The sequence below is a fragment of the Palaemon carinicauda genome, chromosome 11 (assembly GCF_036898095.1).
Source record: "Palaemon carinicauda isolate YSFRI2023 chromosome 11, ASM3689809v2, whole genome shotgun sequence".
NCBI classification, from domain to species: domain Eukaryota; kingdom Metazoa; phylum Arthropoda; class Malacostraca; order Decapoda; family Palaemonidae; genus Palaemon; species Palaemon carinicauda.
In genome coordinates this window covers 84,824,435-84,836,934 of record NC_090735.1, presented here as the reverse complement: position 1 = coordinate 84,836,934, position 12,500 = coordinate 84,824,435, and the positions used below count along the sequence as shown (strand labels likewise).

At 36.4% G+C, this 12,500-nt stretch overlaps 1 protein-coding gene across 1 annotated transcript in view; it reads right to left on the bottom strand.

Annotated features, from left to right (window-relative positions):
• The window catches only part of LOC137650081 (venom allergen 5.01-like), a 613,638-nt gene that overhangs the window by 600,672 nt on the left and 466 nt on the right, over positions 1–12,500 (bottom strand). The window lies entirely within an intron of this gene.

Sequence of the window (12,500 nt, the reverse complement as noted above, 5' to 3'; positions counted from 1 at the left end):
TACATGTAATTTCTAAGTTTACTATTAATCACCCCATCTCATTAGAGACTACAACATGGGTTACCAATGAATCCCTTTCATTAGATTTTAGCGATGAAATATAAATGTCTCTCACATAAACATATTTGCATCTTTCTCATATGATACCGAAAGTTATATATTTCCTCTTTTTTCTATATATGTTATCATTATCATCATTCATGAACTTTACGTCATATTTGCGTTATATATCCAATGTCTTCTTTGGGTTAAGAATGATAGATCCATAATATTGCTTATCATTACTTTTTTCACCTATAGAAAACGAATTTTCTTCCCAAATTTCCCGTTCTTCCTGTGCTGGCTTCCGATATCTATGAAAAGAGGAAATACATAACAAGGTTTAGCATCAAAATTCAACTCTTGAAAGATAAACATTTCTCTCAAATCTGTTTACTGGTAACTGCTTTTCAAATGTAATTTCATTATCTTAATTAAATACACCTCTTATCAAACCACCTACATTGACATATATTAACATATCAAAGTATGTCTTCCTTTCCCTCTTTCAACGCACACACACAAGGTATATATGAGTATATATCTAGATACACACACACACACACACACACACACACATATATATATATATATATATATATGTGGTATATAACTATTATTATTATTATTATTATTATTATTATTATTATTATTAAATGCTAAGCTATAACCCTAGTTGGAAAAGCAGGATGCTATAAGCCCATGGGCCTCGATAGGGAGAATAGCCCAGTGAGAAAAGGAAATAAAGAAAAATAAAATGTTTTAAGTATAGTAACAACATTAAAATAAATATTTCCTATAAAAACTATAAAAACTTCAACAAAACAAGAGGAAGAGAAACTAGATAGAAGTGTGCCCGAGTGTACCCTCAATAAGAGAACTCTAACCCAAGACAGTGGAAGACCATGGTACAGAGGCTATGGCTCTACCTTAAGCCTAGAGAACAATGGTTGATTTTGGAGTGTCTTTCGCCTAGAAGAGCTGCTTACTATAGCTGAAGAGTCTCTTCTACCCTTACCAGAGGGAAGTAGCCACTGAACAATTACAGTACAGTAGTTAACCCCTTGGGTGAAGAAGAATTGTTTGGCAATCTCAATGTTGCCAGGTGTATGAGGACAGAGGAGAATCTCTAAAGAATAGGCCAGACTATTTGGTGTCTGTGTAGGCAAAGGGAAAGAACCGTAACCAGAGAGAAGGGTCCCATGTAGTACTGTCTGGCTAGTCGAAGGACCCCATAACTCTTCAGCCGTAGTATATATATATATATATATATATATATTTATATATATATATATATATAATATATTACCATAATTACTAGCCAAGCTACAACCCTATTTAGAAAAGCAGGATGCCATAAGCCCAAGTGCCCCAACAGGGAAAAAATAGCCCAGTGAGGAAAGGAAATAAGGAAATAAATAAACGATGAGAAAAAATTAACAATAAATTATTCTAAAAACAGTAACAACATCAAAACAGATATGTCATATATAAACTATATAAATACTTATGCCAGCCTGTTCAACATTAAAAGATTTGCTGCAAGTTTGAGCCTTCGAAGCACTACTGATTCAACTACCTGATTATGATAATCATTCCACAAATTGGTCACAGCTGGAATAAAACTTCTAGAATACTGTGTAGTATTGAGCCTCATGATGGAGAAGGCCTGACTATTAGAATTAACTGCATTCCTAGTAGCCTATTACGAACAGGATGGAACTATCGAGGAAGATCTGAATGTAAAGGATGGTCAGAATTATGAAAAATCTTATGTAACATGCATAATGAACTAAATGAACGACTGTGCCAAAGATTAATATCTAGATCAGGAATATGAAATATAATAGACCGTAAGTTTCTCTCCAACAAATTAAGATGATCAACAACAGCTGAAGATCAGACTGGCGAACAATAATCGAAAGAGGGTAGGATGACAGAATTAAAACACTTCTTCAGAATAGATTTATCACCAAATATCTTAAAGGAATTTCTCAATAAACCATTTTTTTGTGCAATTGAAGAAGACAGACCTAATGTGTTTCTCAAAAGTAAATATTATCTATTGAGGAATCCAATTTAAAATGTAAAAAACATTACAATCAAACTGTAACTTTGGTGTTTTCTAACTTGCCTATACTCAAAACAACGAAGAAAAAGAAGCAGTAGGAGAGAGAGAGAGAGAGAGAGAGAGAGAGAGAGAGAGAGAGAGAGAGAGAGAGAGAGAGAGATAAGTGGGCTAATATGGTAATAAAGAAAATAAGAGCAACACAAACCTTCAGCCTCTTCCGAATCCTTGAAAGATTAGCTCCCCACATGTGTTCATAACTGGTGAGAGCCAATGTATTATTGATAGATGGAGCTACTCTTGTGTCTCTGTAAGCAGCAGCTGCTAGAAAAGGCCGCCTTTCGATCAAGGACAGCTTTTGCAATGTTGGAGGTGTCGGGGGAAGCAGTGACGCTGGCTATTATTATTCTCTCACCCTCCTAAAATAATCACCCTAGAATGGCCACATTCTCTTACCCAGCGACCCTCATTCTTCATATCCTTCAAAAGGCAGGGCCCTTTGTTAGCTTAACGAAGACAGCCAGACCCATTTTTGCTTGCCTGCGCGCGCACCCTCTTCTGTTAAGTTTGCGATCAAGTCTTCGATACTGTCATTACCAACACACTACCAGTTTTTGCCGATTTTTTTTTATTGGAAATATATTGCAAATTTATTCAAGAACTCGCCCCAAAATGGCTGAAGCTTGATTTTCTTTTCTCTTTTCTTTCCTCTCGCGATTCAAGTGTTATCGAAGACAGTTATCCAAACCTAATGAATATTCGGTTAGGATTCTGTTTATTAAAGACGCTGTAAATAGCTTAAAAAAAGTAAAATATAAAACGCTATCAGTAATGTTTATTCTTCAGTCACGCCCTTAAGCAAAAAAATAACTTTCTGCAGATCTTTTTCTATTTCTTTTCATTTGTCTGTGATCATGAAGGAAGGATATTAATATTTGACTATACGTAGCTATTATGATGGAACAGCTAATTACTCGAGGAATTTCTTAGTGCAAAAATAGAGAAAATCAATCACAGCATCAAGTTCTTTCATAAAACAAACGACAGTCATCAAGGGAAAAATAAAAAGGGAAAGACGAGCCTTCAACAAAAAAAAAAAAAAAAAAAAAAAATGGCGAATACCTTATATCGTTTTAGAGCTACAGTTTATAACATAGACCAAAGACTGCCCAATTTTGTGAGTTTCTCTACTTTCGTATTCATGAACTGCGTACATAAATAATTATGTTCAGCTGCTCAGTTAATACCTAGGTCTTCGAACCTTCATACAGCCAGATGATATAGAGCACTCATCACTATATATATATATATATATATATATATCATATATATATATATCACAGCGCACGTGATTTCAATCAATGTAAATATCACCCACGAATGGCATTTAATACCGAATTCTATCTTGGGAATATACTTCCACTTCTGGCCAGAAGCTGTTACCATAAAATGAATTCGAAGTGGAAGTATATTCCCAAGATAGAATTCGGTATTAAATGCCATTCGTGGGTGATATTTACATTGATTGAAATCACGTGTGCTTGTGATATATATTCATTTAAGATAACCACGTGTTGCAAACTTACGATTCAGCTATCATGGTGGAAATAGGTTTATTTCAAGTGTATGAACAGATTCCTGAATTCGACAGGAATATGTACTGGGACTTGTCATAAACTTTTATCTCTCTTGATAGCTCAGTCGGTAGTGTCCCTGCAGGCATGGTTTCCAGCCGTACAAGTGGGGGTTCGAATCTCCACCTGGCCAGAAGCTGTTACCATAAAATGAATTCGAAGTGGAAGTATATTCCCAAGATAGAATTCATTATTAAATGCCATTCGTGGGTGATATCTACATATATATATTATATATATATACAGTGGAACCTCTACATCCGAATTTTCCAACATCTGAAATAAAATTCGAGCAAAATTTTGACTCTACACCCGTTTCTACTCTACACCCGAATTTTTTTTTCGACACCCGAAGTAAACAATACCCGTATGCGTAGTTGGTACTCATAGCGCCGGATGTGTTTTTTATTTCCGCCGATAGAAGGTAGCACTTTGACCTCGGAGGGACCCTCAATTAGCGTGGCTTGGGTCAGTCCTCTGTTCTCGTCGGCTTCTTGCGGTTGTGCCCTGTGCATTCTGCTATTATTGTACTGTTTTAATCGTGATTTTTTACGTGCATCTTTTTACGGTAATTTACGTAAAGTATGGGTCCTAAAAGGCTTAGTTTTGCAAGTGGTAGTGGTAGTGGTGAGAAAAGGAAGAAGGAAATGCTTTCTTTAGACGTAAAGCAGGAAATTTGCTAAACAATATGGCTGTAATATGTCGACGATCTCGACAATCCTGAAACAGAAGGAAGCTATTAAAGCAGTGAAACCTTCTAAGGGGATCACCATTATTTCAAAACGCCGCAGCCCTATCATAGAAGAGATGGAACGACTTCTGCTAATCTGAATCAAGGACAGAGAGATTGTTGGCGACACCATCACCGAAACCATCATCTGCGAGAAGGCGCACGCCATCTTCACGGACTTGAAGGAGGAGAGCTCTGGGGGTGATGCTGGGGAGAGTTCAACCGAACCTTCCTCAGACGATTTCAAGGCATCTCGTGGCTGGTTTGAGAAATTTAAGAAACGGTCCGGGATTCACTCAGTTGTTTGCCACGGAGAGGCTGCTAGTGCGGACACAAAGGCTGCAGCTGACTTTGTCAAGAACTTTGAAAGGATCGTGCTGGAAGAAGGCTACGTAGAGCAGCAAGTGTTTAATTGTGATGAAATCGGGCTGTTTTGGAAGAAGATGCCCAGTCGAACCTACATCACCGCCGAAGAGAAGAAATTGCCTGGGCATAAGCCAATGAAGGATCGGTTGACTCTTGCCCTATTTGCCTACGCTAGCAGGGACTTTAAAGTCAAGCCCTTACTGGTTTACCATTCTGAGAACCCTAGGGCCTTTAAGGCACACAATGTGGATAAGGACCAGCTTCATGTTATCTGGTGATCCAACTCGAAGGCCTGGGTCACTAGGCAGTTCTTTGTGCAATGGGTTAACCAAGTTTTTGGCCCCTCTGTGAAGAAGTATCTTTATGAACAGAAATTGCCTTTAAAGAGCCTGCTATGCCTTGACAATGCACCCGCTCAATCCCTCCCCCCCCCCGGACTTGAAGATGATATCTTCAATGAATTTAAGTTCATAAAGGTGCTGTATCTTCCACCGAATACCACCTCTATCCTCCAGCCCATGGACCAGCAAGTCATCTCGAATTTCAAGAAGCTCTACACCAAGCACCTATTCAAGCAGTGCTTTAATGTCACGCAAAGCACAAACTTAACTTTGCGTGAATTTTGGAAAAGCCACTTCAACATCGTGCATTGCTTGAAGATCATAGATCAGGCTTGGGTGGGATTAACTCGACGGACCCTCAATTCTGCCCGGAGGAAGCTGTGGCCTGATGCAGTTTCTCCCCGAGATTTTGAAGGTTTTGACCCCGAACCTGATCCCGTGGTGGATGCAGCGGAAGACGTAGAGGAAATCGTCTCCCTTGGCAAGTCCATGGGTCTGGAGGTCGACGCAGATGACATCACGGAACTCGTCGCCGAACATCACGACGAACTTACCACAGAGGAGATCAAGGAACTCCATGCTATGTCTGAGCACATGAATGATGACAAGGAAGGGATCGAGGAGGTAGAACATGTGTTAGGTTCGGCGCAAATAAAAGAGGTGTTAGGAAAATATCAAGACATGGTCGACTTCATCGACAAATACCACCCAAAAAAATTGCAGGTTTGTCGTGTATTTGCGCAGTTCGATGGTGTTTGCCCAACTCACTCCATAATAATACAGGACTCTCCACAAAATGTGCCGGCGCACACTATCAAAGGCTTTTTCGTAGTCCACAAATTCCATCAAAAGTGGATTGCTATATTTTACACATTGCTGTATAACATATCTTAAAATGAAAACTTGGTCTGTACAACTATCTTTTCTAAATCCGTCTTGTTCATCTCCCAGCTTTTCATCAGTCTTTTTCTCTAGTCTCTTTAGAATGAGCATACTATATATTTTCATGACATCAGGTTTTGCCTCTTCATGCCACATTCTACGAAAATAATCTTGTAAATATTCTGGGAGTCACTTAATATTTTGCCAAAACCACTTCAGCAGAAAGAATAATGATGAGAATGACAGTAAGAGACAGCAAAAGAGCAACATGGATACAATAGTAAATAAAGTAAAGGATATTCTGGCATGTAAGAAAAAGTAGTGGACATGGACAAGGCATAGAATGAGATTAACAGATAATAGATGGACAAGAAAAATAAGAGAATGGGCTCATAGAGATTACAAATGAAGTAGGGGAAGAAGAGGACATGATGGATTGACGAGCTAAGAAACTTTGCAATTATAGACTGGTATTGAAAGACCATAAACAGACGGGAGTGGAAGGACGTCTGAGGCCATTATCCTGTAGTGAACTAGAAACAGCTGATGATGATAAGGATGATATACTTACATATATATCAATACAAAAGGCAAAGAAACAGACATATAATTATTCTTAAATCTACTGTATATAGTAATTAGATAACATATGTATCACAATATTTGTAGAATTTACTTTGAATAAAAAGTCTTTTTCGCAAATAATTTCCTCATATATTTTCACGGTAAATGTCAGATATATATATATATATATATATGGGTCTAGGCAAATTTATCGACAACAAGTTACCGACAACAATTCACCGACAACAGTTCACCGACATACACAATTCATCGAATATACATTTCACCGAAACCCGAGAGAAAAAAAAAGGGAAAAGTTAGAAAAGTGTAAACCTTTTATTATCATAAGTAAGAATGTTTCCGTTAACCACCAATTAACATAAGACACCGAAGAAAATGTAACAAACTTATTAGCTTTTTGCTAACATTTGTATTATTCTTTCGTAATTTGGTAAAAACAACAAGTAAGAGTGTTTCTCGTTAAAAAGCAATTAACTTTAAAAATACCGAAGTTTATTAATTTGGTTAAAACTTTGATTTCTTTTGTTTAGAAAGATAACTGAAAAGCCTATCATGCCGCTCCAGTTTATAGAATCGGAGAAGGGGAAGAAGAAGTGGATCAGTGATGGATATTTCTTTTATAAAGACAATCAGAACGAAGAAAAAATATATTGGAAATGCGACAAGTGCCACAAGATAAAGTGCAAAGCGCGGATTACTACGCAAGGTGACGAAATTGTGAAAGAAATCAAAGAACATAATCATGTATGTGATGCAGCTGAAGGCGAAGCTCAAAAAGTAATGGAAAACGTACGTAAAAGAGCTACATCAACTACACAAGCACCTCATGCCCTCATTTCGAATGCACTTGTAGGATGCAGTGAAGCAGCAGCAGTTAAACTTCCCAAACCTCAAAGTATTAAAAGGACAGTAAGAGGAATAAGGTTTGAAAACAATTGTCTGCCACCTCTTCCGCAATGCCGTAGTGATTTGTCTTTCACAGACGAATATACAAAATCATGCAGAGGTGAAAACTTTTTATTATTTGATTCTGGTCCCACTGAGAAACGGATAGTAATATCTGCTACTCAACGGTGCACAAATATTCTTGCAAACAGTGACCGTTGGTATGGACGGGACATTTAAAACATTACCACTGCTATTTTACCAACTGTATACATTCCATGGATTCTAGGAAGATGTTGCTATTCCACTCATTTATGCTTTATTACCCGATAAATCGGAAACCACTTACAGTATACTATTAGAGAAGATTAAAAAGCATACAGCAGTTTCGGTTCCATCATCTATAACGAGTGACTTTGAACCTGCTATGATAAAAGCATGTAGAAAAGAATTTCCAAGTTCATGTTTGAAATAGTGTTTCTTTCATTTTTGTCAGTGCATCTTTCGTGTTATACAAACAAATGGACTTAAACGAAGATATGAAATGGATGCAGATTTTACGTTGAATGTACGTTATTTACCAGCATTAGCATTTGTTCCCGTTGATATGGTTGTTGCTTCATTTGAATTATTGTGTAATAACGACGTGTTTTCACCAGAATTACAAAATGTTGTGGATTATTTTGAAGATACGTGGATAGGCCGGGGCGGCCGTAGAAATCGCCGTAGACCGCCAAGATACGAACTTATGATGTGGAATGTTTATGAAGACGTTTTAAATTCCGTCCCAAAAACAAATAATGCACTTGAGGGGTGGCATAGAGCATTTGAAACTCAGGTAGCTGGACACCATCCTAATATATGGAAATTTTAGGAAATTCTGAAAAAAGAGCAAAACTTTAACGATGTAAAAATCGACCAATATTCGGCTGGTAACTCGTGTCAACCACAAAGAAAGAAGTATCGCTGTTCTTCTGAATGGTTAAAGAAGATTGTTGATAATTATCATTCTTATACGAGTATTATTGATTATTTGAGAGCAGTAGCTCATAATCTTTCTTTTTGATTTTAATGAAAAATTTGACACTTTTATTGCACTTTATTGTACTTTCACTTATTGTTTTTTTTAATAAATTTTTTTACACTTTCATTGTACTTAGCTATTCTTGATAACACTTTTATTTCAATAAAAATCACAAAATAATTGTTAACTTTTTCTTTTCCCAATATAATAATTGAAGGATTACCTAGGTTTCGGTGAAATGTATATTCGATGAATTGTGTATGTCGGTGAATTGTTGTCGGTGAATTGTTATCGGTAAATTGTTGTCGGTGAATTTTTGTCGGTAAATTGTTGTCGGTGAATTGTTGTCGATGAATTTGCCGGCTCCCGTATATACATATATATATATATATATATACATATGTATATATATATATATATATATGTATATATATATATATATATATATATATTTGAGAGAGAGAGAGAGAGAGAGAGAGAGAGAGAGAGAGAGATCACTTCTTTCCTTGTTAATTCTACAATTTTGTTTTCAAAATGATTTATAGCAGGAAAGACAATTCCCCGTTATTTGAATAAAAATAAAATATCCACAATAGGTAATGTTGTTAATTCGTATCCTTAATAGATTTTGACTTTCTAAATTTGGCTAGTTTCGAGTCATGGTAATTCAGTGGTATCATTGGGACAAACTCTATGCCTCTAAGGGTTGCAAGCTCAAGCATCTTCTGCATGCATACGGGTTTTGGGGTGTGTGCAAAGATCTACCTGCTCACAATTTCGAAGCTATTTGTTTCCTCACCTTGGGCTCACTTGGTGTACAATATGTGTGAGCGTATTTAGTCCATGGGCATTGACCTGTCCTTTGCCATAGCTCTCATTAGCGATATTCAAGATAATGGAAAACTATTATTGCTCTCATTATCAATGGTATTATCAAATCCACACATGAAATCACTTAGTAAAAGGAATTTCCATAAGGTAAACTTCAGAAGCGATATTTATCTGCAGGAGCAAGGGGTTATCTGAAGGCAGTGATTGGGTTGAATGAAAGGAGGAGGTTACGTAGAAATAGACCTTGAGCAACACAGATGCAAGTAAGAAAAGCACTACAGATCCGTCTTTGCCTACTTGATGGAGAATTTATTTCGGCTTATATTGATTGAGCTGGTGATGAGGTCACAAGCATTTGTTACTTAAGGCCATATACTGTAATCACTCGAGGGATGGATATTTTTTTCCTAAAAAATCAGAACGAGAGACGTCGTTTAATTGATGAAAATATTTAATGTAAGTTTATCAATCAATAAAATGGAGTATTCATTATCTTAAAAGAATTCCTCTTTAAAGGACAATGAATTCTAAGTATCATAATCAGAGTAAATGTCTGATAATTTTACTAGCAAAATGATAAAGAACTGGCTATATAATTTAAATCAATAAAAAAAAAAAAACCCGACTTAGAACTAGTTACAACCGTCTTTAATCTAATAGGAACTAAAATTTGGGTTTCAAGTAACACTCCGAAATATGAGTGATTGACCAATCTCTGTAAAGGTAGTTGGTTGGCCAGGGCACTAAGCACCCGTTGAGATGCTACCGCTAGAGAGTTATGGTGTCCTTTGACTGGCCAAACAGTACTATATTGGATCCTTCTCTCTGGTTACGGTTCATTTTCTTTTTGCCTACACATACACCGAATAGTCTTGTCTATTCTTTATATATTCTCCTCTGTTCTCATACATCTGACAACACTGATATTACCAAAAAATTCTTCATCACCAAAGGGGTTAACTACTGCACTGTAATTGTTCAGTGGCCACTTTCTCCTGGTAAAGGTAAAAGCGACTCTTTAGCTATGGTAAGCAGCTCTTCTAGAAGCGCATTCCAAAATCAAACCATTGTTTTTTAGTGTTGGGTAGTTCCATAGCCTTTGTACCATAGTCTTCCACTGTTTTGGGTTAGAGTTCTCTTGCTTAAGGGTACACTCGGGGACACTATTCTATAATTTCTCCGCTTGTTTTGTTAAAGTTTTTATAGTTTATATGGAAAATATCTATTTCAATGTTGTCGCTGTTCTAGAAATATTTTATTTTTCCTTGTTCCTTTGCTCACTGGACTATTTTCCCGGTTGGAGCCCCTGGGCTGATAGCATCCTGCTTTTTTAACTACGGTTGTAGTTTAGCGAGTAATAATAATAATAATAATAATAATATTAATAATAATAATATTGATAATAATAATAATAATAATAATAATAATAAATGAAACCGCATCCTCTGGTTTAGTTAACTTTAGTATGAACGACTGATGAATCTTCAGTCCATTTTGCAAATGTTTTCGGAAAGGTAGATACGTAATCATATTTATGAATGTTCTATATAATTCTCACAACTTGTTTTGGTGTAACTGAGGTAGTAGAAAGGTAATGATTTTCATTTATTTGTTACTGGAAACTAAAGAGTAATCCTCTCTGTCCCGACAATAACATCAACATCGGTAAAATCAATTTAAAGCAGAATCAGAATGAATAACTAATTACGGTGACAAATCTGTTCTTCAAAGAATCCTATTTCAAAAAGGATTCTTAAAATCGATTACCTATAAACGGAATGTCAATCTTGGAGACTGCATCCATTTACTCTATAATCGTCCATTAAATCTGAAAGACTTATACATAGTAACTCTAACACGTATGATTTATTCTAAACGTTACTTTCAGTTTCAAGCCAACGGAATGAAGGCATTGTTTTGGAGATGTGGACTATTTCTCAAATTAGAAGTAAGTAACTGCCAACTCATCTCACTGTTCAAGATGACAATTGCAAGAAAGCCCAGAGCCATCCCGTTGCCTTTGGACTAGTAATTAAAGCATTCATCAGCGTCCGCCAGAATTATAGGAGTGGTCATGTTGGAGTCAAAAAGAAATTCGAGGTCGGGCCTCCCCTTTTGACGTTGATTTGCAACTCAACTCGTTTCCTTCAGATAATGATTATAATTATCTCCAGATATTGAATATATGGCATGTTCCTTCACACAAAGTGAAGCTTAATTACTCCTCAAGGAACTCCAAGGGATTGCTAGTTCAGAGATCTTATTATCTCCTGCTCATCCACATTTTTTCCTTTTCCCTCCTCTGTTATTACCTCCTCTTGATGTTAAATAATCTTTTTATATATACCTCTCTGCTTTTCTCTCCTTTTTTTGCAGCATTTATTTCATGTAATTTATACCACAATTTCATTTTATAGATGATTTTGGTTCTATTCCTGTCATTTCTATTTAAAGTTTTCCTTTTTCCAACTCCTTATATTGAACGTTTTACAAGAACTCATGTCACTCGTCTTTTTTTTCTAACCTTCCGATAGTAAAAGTCAATCTTGATATGAAACAGAAAAGAAATGGAATTATCCCAAGCGGAATTTAAGTACTCATACAGATCGCCGTTCTATCTAATAACACGATTAAGGTTTTTAAACTTTTGGCATGAGTATTTAAGATTCTCTCCCGAAATATAATTGTAGGGAGACCGTGACATTACTTAGGGAAATCTTGGTCATCGGGTGACCTTTTAACCACCCAGCGAATGGGGAGAGGTGCAATTCACTCGAGCAGGGATTGTTCTCAAAATAACAATAGAAAAAGGTGAAAAGTTATTGTTTTGCAAGATCAAATTTTATGTGGGGAATGCCCTTATACAGCATAATTATAAGTGAAAGGTGACTAGAGGATAAAATTTAAGTTAACTGCTTACAGCAAAAGAAGGTACAAAAAAAGAAAACCAGTAATAGCTAAACAATATTTTATAATAAACGCACACACTCATATACACACACACAAACACATACAAACGCAACACACAAGCCCTCAACCAATTTAAGTGATCTGCATTGAAATTACTTTTGTATTAAGGTGCCAGTCTAATTCGTCACCCTTGGCTGTGAAGGCT